Consider the following 10,716-nt stretch of genomic DNA (forward strand, 5'->3'; position numbering starts at 1 on the left):
GTGACTTCCTTGACTCAAGTGCTTTCCTTCCTTTCTTTGCAGTCCGCAAGGTTTTCACTTGGGATCACTGTAAAGTCCCTGTGCTGCCTCAGCATCATCCATGGACCTGTCCTCTTCTGTGGGCTGTCTCACCTTATCTGAATTACCAGGGTTGGAAAAGGCCTTGGTGGTCATTAAGCCCAATGAAGCTTAGCTGTGTTCCTTGTCAGATCCTCAGGAATAAGGAGGGAAAGTATGCTTTACATTGTTTTGTTTTTTTCATTTGGTGTACCTTGTAGGAACTCAAAAGTACTTTTTGCCATTTGCCTTATTTGTCAATAAATTGTAACATAAAAGGGACAATTCATTTTTCATCAGAATACATCTTTCTAAAATTCAGTGCTGCTGGCAATTCAAGTATTATACTTCTAACTGCAGTCTAAACAGACATTTTTTTCCAGAGAGCTATGGAACAACTTCCTTTAGTAAACACTAAGTATTTTTCTTTATTTTAGTTTTTATTATACTGGGAAATGTTAAAAAATAATTCAGATGAACAAGAATTCTGAGTGTAAGGTCTCAAAAGAGTGGATTTGCAGGCAATGACTGTTACTGAAGTGTTATACTTCATTTATAGGAATTTGAATAGTTGCACTGTCCTGTTTTTCTTGTGTTCAAAACATCACCCAGTAACACAGGGAAAATTATTAACAGTCCAGACAGCTTCTTATGGATGGGCAGACTGAAGAGTGGGACCTCTAAGGGCAACATCTCTGAAAATTCTTCATCTCTTTCATATTAAGAAAATAGAGGACAAAATGAAGACCTGCAAAATGGACTCAAGAGCAGAAGGGATATCAGAGGGTCATGTGGGGACAGGCTTTGATGCCCTGCAGCTGAGGGAGCTGAGCTCGCCCATTTCTGTCTTCCAGCTTGGTAACTCCCCATGCCAAAATGTAGGTAGGTTTCATATTTGTATCACTGGACTGTGAGTGGATACACTGCTGCTGAATTTGTGACCTCGGGTTGAGCTCCAGAGTTGTGACCAGCCAACAGTAATTTTCATCAAGGCATTTTAGTTCTAAAGGTGGAACTTGTAGCCAAGAGCTAAAAGCCACAGAGCCAATATAAAATACTGAGTACTACATAGACGTGTGGCCTGTGCCCTAAGGCACACATTGCAGGAAATCTGTGGGAGGAGTAGCCCTTACCTTTCATGTGAACTTCACTGTACCAAAACAATGCTTACTGGAGAAGGGTTTCCATTTGGGCAATGGCTTTGTTGGGAGCAGAATACTTTCTGGGAAAATGTGATGCAAACACAATGGATAAATAAGTGTGTGGTTCCTTGAGCTCCTAAAATGAAGCTGGGGTTCCTCTCTGGCTGCTGTGCTGTGTTACATGTCAATCATCTCAGTCATCCTGGCAGAGGCTGGATTAAGCCCCTACAGCTTGGTATCCAAGCCAATCCAATAGCTTTGCTTTCATGTAATGCAGCCTTCAACTTTAACATGAATATTATACAAGAAGCAAAACATACATTTATTGTGGTTGGTTTATAATGCATTATGATTAATAAAGGCCCTAAATAGTCTTACAGAACTGAGAACAAAAATATTAATAGGTGTAGTATTGAAGTTTCAACTGCTCTTTGCAGTTACTGAATTAGGAACACAAATTAAAATTGTACTCTTTTCACACAGATAGAATTGGTACATCTGTTAGATAGAAGACTACATCCCTCCAAAATTATGGAAGATGAGCATTATGTGCCCAAGCAGAAACACTTTTACAAAAGTTAACAGTTGTTAATAGTTCATTTGTGTGCTCCCTACTACACAATCTCGTGATCACTGACAACAGAATTTTTTATTTGGCAATTGTTTCTCTTTCACCCACACAATCACGCTTACCTTCAGGAAGGCTACATTACTTTTTTTTTACTCAACCTTTCTAGTTATTGAAATCTGGTGATTTGTTATTCTTGAATTTAGCCTACAGCTTCAGTGAGATTATTTTTCTTTTTTGGTTTGGTAACTTCAATCACAAGAACAACTTCATGGACAACATCTCCAGGTGGTTCATGCATCTTTATGAAATGCTTCAATGTCTGTTTAATCAAACAGAAGTATTACTGGAATCTAGTTTTGATAGAAAGTTGTTTTAACCAGAACACATCAAGATTATCCTGTACAGGGCATTTAAAATCAGAACAGTTAACCCAGGCACCTGCTTACATATGGCAGTTGGGCTCCTGCAACCTCTTTTGAACTCCTTCATTTAGGGAGAACAGAGCAGGAATATTCCTCTTTTCTCATGAAAGTTGTCTGGAGCAAAGTTGCTTTCAGTAGTTCCACCTGTGTTCCTACACTCCATCAGTGTCCATGGGCACTTCTTTGCTGAAGACCATCACACAAAGTACCCTGTTGTAAACCGGCTCTGTCAACTGATCCAGGTTTGAAACACACACAATACCTTTCCTCTTAACAGAAATCTTCTCCTAGGGAACTGCCATAAGAATGTTCAGTTTTGTATTCAGATGGTCAAACTCTTGATAATCCTTCTCAGTGTATGTAGAATCCTACACAATTGATGTTCCCTTTCTCTCCAATTAGGTTACTTTTGTATAAAATGACACTGTAAGGCTGCTTGTGGTAGTGAATCTGAATTATGTAAGCAGAATTTGGGAACCTCTTCTCTCCTAAGCCTAGATTTCAGCAGGTCATTAAGAATTAAAGCAAAGAGTAACCTGTCCTTTTAATCTGTGTGCCCTTCTCATATATCCATTTCCCAAATTGTGGGAATCCACATAGAGAATTTTCCAGTTACCTCTCATTAAGGAGTTTCTTGGAGCATTCTTAGGGCTCTTTTTCTAAACTATGTTGTAACAGACCCCTGCTAGGCGAGGTAAAAGACTTGTCTCTTCTTTATGAGAAGCTGGTGGCAACTGTGGAGGAAATGGAAGTAGCTTTGGCATTTATTGTTGGCCAAAACAATACCAAAAGCAACCACTTCATGCCTGCAGAGTTTGCAGAGCCTGAGTATGGTTTAATTTCTCCGTTGATAAGTGGAAATGATATGTTGTATCTTAACATATCCATATGAGGCTATGCAAAGGAACAAATACTGGGATAGTGCCAGGGACACATATTGCAATGTGAGCCCTTGGTGGGCTCTCTAGTCAAGCTTAACCCAGCAGCTCCTGAATTAAGTTGAGGCCATCAGGAAAGAAGCATCCACCTCAGCTTTTAGTGACCAGCAATATTCTTGACACAAAGGTCAAAGATAGAAAAAAGTAAAAATGTCTCTTCTAGAAAATTATTGTAGAAGTCAGTACAAGATCTGGGTAAAATCTGTTTTTAAAAATCTCTTGTCAATTTTACCCACCCACATTCCTGCCATAAAGGAGGGGCATGTGTGATAGGCTGTTTGTTTCTGACATCCCCAGGTCTGCTTTATCCTTTTTGATGCAGTGAGATGTAAGCAGCACATAACATTTGACAGTACACATGAAGGAACAGCAAGGGGTTTTTGTGAAGGAATGCTTTCTGAAGTCTCTCTGTTTCTTCTCTATTCATTTCTAACATTCAAATTCCTTTAACAACAGGCTAATGTTTAATGGGGGATCATCACTGAGGAGTAAAAAGCACTAGACCCTATCACATTATTTTTTCTTTTTAACAAGACATTTCATCTGCCAAGTACAGTCAAGTTTTGTGAAGGTCTTCTGTAGGGTTTTATTACCAACCTTTGTTTTTCACAGGCCTGAAAAGCTTACTCAAGAGGGGCTGCTGGTGCTGTTTCACTGTTCAGTTCCTGTCAAGGTCAGATGAATATGTTGAACACCACAGGTGTCTCTGCACAGCACTGGTGTTACACACATGCAGTGCTGGGGCACAGGCTCTGGGCTGGCCAGTACAAGGCCAGGACATAATGAACAAGAAAAGGGCCTCACCAGTGACTGAGAGACTGGGAATACAGGGAGAGGGTGAGAGCTGGGACTGTTCAGCATGCAATAAAGATGACTTGGTGGGGGAGGGAAACTTACTGTCTAAATACAGGATAAAAATATTTATCGAAAGCACAGAGATCCACAGCAAGACAATCCTACTATAGGAGCCTCTATAGCAGCATTCTGTTAATTCTGCAGTTCTAGTTTCCTCTCACCAAACCTAAATAGTGGAGCAGACAGGGAATTAATTCTGCAAATATTTTAATCAAAAACAAAGCAAAAGAAGTCCCCATGCCATGCTGTCAATTGAGTATACATTACAGACCTCAAAGGGTTTTTTAATAGTTAATGTATGAAAATGCTATCCAATGAATACAGGCGCACAGAAATAATCTGAAAGAGAGCCCAAAGTCAAAATTAAATGCCTCCTCAGCACTCAACCTGCATATACAGAAAGGTGTATCAAATGCTTGAGAGATGTATATGCTTAGACAGAGCTCATGAATAGAGAAAAACATTTTACCCATTAAAAGCATTCAGCAAAATTTGAATATCAGCTGATTCAACATTTTCAGTATTCTGATTAAAATATACAGTCCATAATACATTGTAATATGCACAACTATAGCACAAACTTTGAAGACTTTAAATATAGCAGCATGATGTTGCTGTATTACTTCATGCTTGGGATAAACTTGAAATTAAATAATCATGTTTTTTTTCCACATTCTAAACATTTTTAATGTTTAGAAAACCTCACGGACTGCAAATTCTCAATCCACTCACGATTCCCACAAATTATTTGCAAAGATAACTGCCAAGGAACTCCAGGAAATAAAAGTTCACCTATGAAAGGTGATATACCTGATATTTGCCTTCCCTGCCATGTGCAATGTCTTTGAGTGCTAATGGGTACTGTGTGCAAGACCTTCTCAAGCAGTGAACTTTCAGTGTATTGCCTTTGATTCCAGCTACAGGAGGAAAATACCTGAAAAAAGATAACATTAAAGAACAATGGCATCTCAAACACAGCATATCTTGCTTAAGATCATCTTTAGAGTAGGTGACCTCTGGCATATCCTGAGCAGAAAACAGAGACTGAGGCATTATTTCTTTTTCACAGAATCAGCTGCTGTGGGATGGCAGTTTCCCAACTGCTCTTCTAGCCTAGTTCCTCCAGCTATTTATGATATTATATATACCCAAAGAACCAGTCTGTAATATTATTAATGAGAGCATTTTCAGCTCCAGAAAGCTGAAAAAACATGTGAAGATCTCTAAAGAGTTAATTTGGTCTGTGATCCATCCTGACAGCCAAAGGGACAGCAGGGATTCCAGCTGCTTCCCTCTGCTAGGATCAAATGGGAAAGGTCTGAATGCTCAGGCTCCCACGGTCTGACAAAGGCACAGACTCTGTCTAAACACAGGCACCACACTGATCAAGCAATTAGATAATTAGAACAACTTCAATATAGCTAAGAAAAAAAAAAGTTCTGCACACATTTGTCTGTATCCAAAATACCCAGTTTTTTATTTGTCACCTTGAAACTGAGCTTTGTAAGTGACCTTCCTTGTAACAATATGCTCTATCTGTTGTTAAACCTTGTTCTCTGTCTTGAAAGAGGACACAAGAAGTCTATCTTGCTTCATGTTTTGAAACATCACTACCATCCATCATCACCACATCTTAGATGAAATGTTTTACTGTTTTGCCTGTGCTGCCACTATTGGATCTTTCACAAACAGCTGTGAGTGCATTTATAATTTTCCATCAAGTGTGCAGATCATGAATATCAAGACAATAAAATCAGAAAACATTTTAGCCTGAAATACTAGAAAGCACTATTTTGTGGACATTCACAAAACCAAACATTTCCACTGGGAAGAAAAGCAGTTTAAAGTACAGAAAAGAATGTGGAAAAAATTGGATGTGACAAGCAATATTGTCCCTGGTTATGCAGTCCCAATCAGAATAGAATCACTGATCATGCTAAGTGTCTTGAACAAATGAAGTTTCCTAAACTCTGGAAAAATTACATTTTAGATTTTTTAATTTGTTGACATTTTCTTCTTAGCTGTAACTAAGAAAAAACCTCTACAAAATCACATTACACGTTTCTTTAATTATCTGAGTAGGTTGTTACAGTAGCATAGTCTCTCTTCTCAGGGTTAGAACAGTATCTTGTTTACAACACCTTGAATTCATTACAATCTACAGAGAAAGAAACTTGATCTTAAAAAACAAGAACTGTTCTTCATAAAATACAGTCCTCCATAAAGTACAGGGAGTTTCTCTGCATTTTGATACAGTGCCCAAATTATAAAATCAGCTCTTGTTGCCATAGTTGGACCCACCTAGGTCACAAGACTGAAAATCTGCAGAGATGAAACTGTACAAGTACTTCAATGCTGAGAACATATGCTGCTTGCAAAATAATAAGGAAAGCATGAAAATCTGAGGTCTGTCTTATTGATACCTGCTTTTTAGTTTCCATAATGTGGCTTTTAATTTTTCGACTGCTAACTGGAAAGGGTGACTTTCTTCATCAGTCACCTACAGGGAAAAAATATCAGCAAGAATAAAAAGATTGAATTTCCAAAGAGGTAACTAATGTTACACAACTTATGTGGCAAATACGTCTTGCAGTGCTTGAGGGGAAACATTTGCAAACCAAATTTACTCGTAGCATGACAAACTGAGAGTTGACAAATGTCAGAGCAGAACAGTGCCTGCACAGAAGGAGTGCAATCCTACACATCTTATGACACCCCCCTGCTGCCACTCTGCAGAAAATGATGGGCTGTCTCAAAAAGCACTGTACAGGGCAGTCTCTTCGCTTGCCCTTGGGTTGCAATTTCAGGTTTTTCTGATTGTTCCCTGTAAATGTCTGTTAATGTATGTGAATGGCCCAAGTTCCATCTCACCGAAGAAGGGCCTGTGAAGAGGCTGTATTCCACCCTACAGCCTTTTCTGGAATTCATTTCACCATAGCAGGGAGCTGGGATAAGATATCCACTTAAAACTAAGAAATGAAATTAATATTTCTCATAAGCATTTCTCTCTCCACCTGCCTGCCTGCCCCAGCTGCTCAGGGAAGAAGGAGCACCCTGGGGAGGCTCTGCAGTAACTCCCAACCATGGCCCCTTAGGAGAGATCAACTCTTCCTTGTGCTCCATGGTGCAGGGGCCCCGCATCCCTTAGGGACAGAGAGGAACAACCCCGTGTGTCTCATGCCACCCCAGCACTCTGCCTGCTCCCCACTGCAAGAGTTCTGCTTCACACCCACTGGCCTCACCAAGAATGGCTCAGCAAGCAGGACCTGCAGTGCTGGGCAGCTGCTGGGGAAGGACAGAGAGATCCAATCACCTAAACATGGGAAGAAGGGCTGGGGTCAGTCCTAGAGGATTAGGACTCTAGTGCCTAGAGGCAGATGCTGATGTGAGGAAAGCCAAGACCTTTTTCTCCCCAGGACCTGTAGAAAAAACAAGTTTCAACATGCTGACTTCAAGTGGGTTTTTCCTGCATCTATGTTTTATACCTGTCCTTAATGAAGGACATTTTGATCTTTTAACAGTGAAGAAAATGTATTTTAGACATTTAGAAAATGAACAGGTTTTTAACTACTGGAAAAATGGCCATTAGAAAATGGGGATAAGACTTAGTTCTTGGCAAACACTAAAACAGTAAACCACCAAATAGCTCCTGTTGTAGCCTTTAAGTATCTCAACAAGGTCACATGAATTTGATCCTCGAGTTATAAAATAACTTCAGCAGTGCTTTGGCAATATACAAGCATTACAATAAAGTAATACATATTATTAAGAAATAATTTTATTTCCTGAAATTTGGCAATAATTATGGAAGTGGAGATTAGCACTGAATCTGTAATTAGTTCATCTGAAGGACCCAGTCACCTTCCCAAGAGAAAATGGGCATAAAACCATGTGGATGGTTTTAATCCTGCTGGTGCTAATGCTGGAATTATATAAATTGGCACTGATGGCATTTTGTGGGTGGTTCCAAATATTTTGGTTTTATCTTTGCTTTTTGTCCTACAAAGATGCTGATCTCTGGAAATAAGGGAAATTTGCCCAACACCTGCATTACCTTAGTAATTTTTGATGTACCAAAATCCATGTCCCCACTGGGTGTCCATACTGTGCTGCAGCTGTGCCTACATAGGCAGTAATAATTCCTGCAGAATCCTAACAGCTGGTTTTGTGTAAACAGTGAAGAACGAGAGCATCTTTTTGTACTCAGGAGTCCCAGACTGACTTTGTCCCTGGGATACCAGTCTTCACTAAATCATTTCAACTAATTCAAGCTATTAAAGACTTTTGGAGACTTTAAAGACTGATGGGGGACAGCACTGCTGAGAGATGCAAAATCCGCCCTGGTTACCTAATAGCAGCTGACATGACTGTTGTAGGACATTACACAAAGGCCACATATATGAAAGTCTTACAAAAGACCTGCCTGCTGTTAGAGGATAGAGAGAATTGATTTTTCCCACTTCTTTCCTGTTAATCTGATTTACACTTCTGACCTAAACACCAGCAAACTGATTTAGCATTTCTACTACTGCCTGAGCATCTGGAAGTGTTTAATCCTGGACCTCTTTGTTCCATCACTGCAACAGCAGGCTAAATCTTAGTCAACAGATTTCCATTTCACTGTGGTGCCTAAGAGAGATTGTTACTGTTTGGGCTATTTTAGAAAGGAGAAAACTCAAGTAATTGAACCTTCAAGCCAAAATTCTCAAGGGGTGGCAGTAAATGGGTTATTCCCAAATGATGCCTGTGAGAGACAAGTGAACCCTTACCTGTCAACTGACACTGACAAATTGTAGTCCAGTCTCCCACCTTTGTTCCACAGGATTAACTCTGCAAATACCTGATGAACTCATGCAAGAAACTCTGTTCTGCTTCTGGTCTCTTCAAGGTTCCTCCACAGCTTATGGATTTATGATTGTTATCTTAACTTCTTGGAAAGTAGGCTTCAACCTCACCCTACTGCATGAACTTAGGAGGTATGAAATAATAAACAAGGAGTCAGATCCTCATGCACTGATACAAAATTCATGGATTTTACTGTTTTTGCAATAACTAGGAGTTAATAAACAAATTAGGCAAGAAGTCAAATGATAAATTACATTAATAAGATTAAAAAGTCAATGATATATTTTAATAATTTATATATATATTACACACACACCCAGTTAACTGGAGTAAAATAGCCTGTGAAAAAAAATCAAGTTTATGCAATGCTTTTGCTTTAAAATTTTGTTTTAAAATATTTATTTGCTTTTAGGCTGGAGAAATTGACTGTTTCCTTAATGCCACAAGAGAGGGATGGAAAAATTCCCTGTATGACATTAAATCCACAGATTGGTCCACACAAAATTTAGATTTGTTTGGTGAACTAAAAGCTAAAATACATTTCAAACCTAATATAAATTATAAAATTCATGTGGTTTAACCAGGCTGTTAACTGTCATGCTTAAAATATTGTCAAGCAGAGTTCTAGCTGGTGACATCATCTATTGAACATAAGGCTAAGTAATTTAAGCCTCCACAGATGTTGCTTATCTTTTAAGTTAATTTCAAATGGATTAAGAAATCTTTTCCATTTTTCTCTTTGAAAATAGAACAAAGTTTGATTCCTTAAGAAATTAGACAATCAATGACCTTGTGAAACTTTTCCTATACACCAGAAATACTGTTTCCCAAAGAATAAATGTGATTTATGGCAAAATACCATTAAAAGGACCCAAAACACTGGATGAGATTTAATGTGCCCCAATGCCCTCAATTCTTAGAAAAGCAAGTCTGTAAGATTTTCATCATTAAGAATTACCAGATTCCCTCATCATTCAGACATATAAGTTTCTCAGTAGAGTTAATTGCAGCAATTAAACCAGGATTTAACAGAACTGACCTGCTACCTCACTTTTCTTCCTCCTGAAACTCTTTCCAGTCAATACTCAGTTTAGAATGGCAGATCACTTTCAAAACAGGTACATTTTTCCAAAGCATTATTTGAAAAACATACAAGCTAACCAGCTGAAAGAAGACAGCTCCAAACATAAAAATAATTTTAAGAAAAATTATTGAATAGTAGTAGAAACCAAGTTCCTATTAAAAAATTTAAAGAGCCGCTTGCACACTGGAAACAGGGTTACTGTTTACATCATTTATGTATAACACTGGTTTCTTCAGAAGTCCCTCAACTATAGGGAAAGACTGGTAGGCAGTGGAGGAAAGATCAGTGACAGCTGACAATGTTGGTGTCAAGTGAAGTGAAAGAAAAAAGCTACCCCAGGTTATCAAACCTTTACAACCCCTTTATAAGGGCTGTAATATATACCCAGATAAACAGACATCATCATCCCTTAAGAGAGGTAGTGACAGGAGAACTAGTGAGGAGGCACAGGATTTGTTCATCTCTAGGTGCTGCTTCACAGAGCTGGTTTAGTTCTTGACTTGAGGGAGGAGACTAGAAAACAGGTTCAAACATGACACCCATTGCTTGTCAGCCTGTGCAATCATCCTGAGCCACTGCAGCTAAATCCTACTGCCCTAGAGAATGTGAGACAAATGTCATCAGTCCCTTTTCTCTTGCAGTGCCTCTCCCTCCCAGGCCTCGTGCAAGAGTCTCTACATTGCATAACACTTGAAGAGAAGGCATTATCCTCCTCTGAGCTACAGGCTTAACGCTCCCTGTACATCAGACTTACAACAGATCTTAGCTAGGCTTCACTTACATTCTCTTCCAAGGTGAGATG

Source organism: Ammospiza nelsoni, chromosome 1, assembly GCF_027579445.1.
Source record: "Ammospiza nelsoni isolate bAmmNel1 chromosome 1, bAmmNel1.pri, whole genome shotgun sequence".
NCBI lineage: Eukaryota > Metazoa > Chordata > Aves > Passeriformes > Passerellidae > Ammospiza > Ammospiza nelsoni.